The sequence below is a fragment of the Leptonychotes weddellii genome, chromosome X (genome assembly GCF_054177405.1).
Source record: "Leptonychotes weddellii isolate Sample4059 chromosome X, ASM5417740v2, whole genome shotgun sequence".
NCBI lineage: Eukaryota > Metazoa > Chordata > Mammalia > Carnivora > Phocidae > Leptonychotes > Leptonychotes weddellii.
Genome location: NC_138385.1, coordinates 7,244,369 through 7,245,314, shown reverse-complemented (window position 1 = coordinate 7,245,314; position 946 = coordinate 7,244,369). Strand labels below are relative to the sequence as shown.

Sequence of the window (946 nt, the reverse complement as noted above, 5' to 3'; positions counted from 1 at the left end):
GTAAAGATATTTGACATTTTGGTTAGCTTGTTCAGCCTCTTGATGGGAATATGCACAACATTCACTAGATTCATAAACTAAAATTGAGAATCTGGATATATTTATAAATGCCAAAGTATATTAACTGTGCAAACATTCTCTAATAAAACATCAGAAAAATCTAAGGAATCTTTTTACTACTATGTGAACAGTAAATTGGTATATCACACACTTGAAAAGAGGAAGTACAATGTGCAAAACAGTCTGCTTAAAAACGAAATGAATGCTCTTTCCACCATCTTTCAGGGCCGCCATAATGGTGTGCACAAATGTCCTGGCAGATGCTCTCAAGAGCATTAACAATGCTGAAAAGAGAGGCAAATTCCAGGTTCTTATTAGGTCATACTCCAAAGTTTATCATCCAGTTTCTAACTGTGATGATGAAACATGGTTACATCGGTGAATTTGAAATCACTGATAATCAGAGAGCTGGGAAAACTGTTGTGAACCTCACAGGCAGGTTAAACAAGTGTGGAGTGATCAGCCCCAGATTTGATGTACAACTCAAAGATCTAGAAAAATGGCGGGGTAATCTGCTCCTGTCCCACCAGTTTGATTTCATTGTACTGACAACTTCAGCTGGCATCATGGACCATGAAGAAGCAAGACGAAAAGACATAGGAGGGAAAATCCTGGGATTCTTTTCTAGAGATGTAATACATACATGCAAATAAAATGCCTCAATGGAAAAAAAATGAAATGAATGATAAATGAATGAATAACTTTTTACCTACCCTAAAAAAAAGTCATGGCTTTTGCCAATGAGTTTAAGATTACTCTTTTTTAGATACATATCAAGATTTATGAAATTTTTAAAAATTAAAGGTTAAAAACAAATTTATTTGTAAGATTTCATTAAATTACCCACAAATTTCATTAAATTTTTTAAATTTCATAAAAATATCTC

General features: G+C 33.4%; 1 pseudogene; it reads left to right on the top strand.

Annotated features, from left to right (window-relative positions):
- The first annotated feature begins 292 nt into the window (after window positions 1–292).
- On the top strand, window positions 293–713 carry LOC115940431 (small ribosomal subunit protein uS8 pseudogene; annotated as a pseudogene).
- Window positions 714–946: the final 233 nt, after the last annotated feature.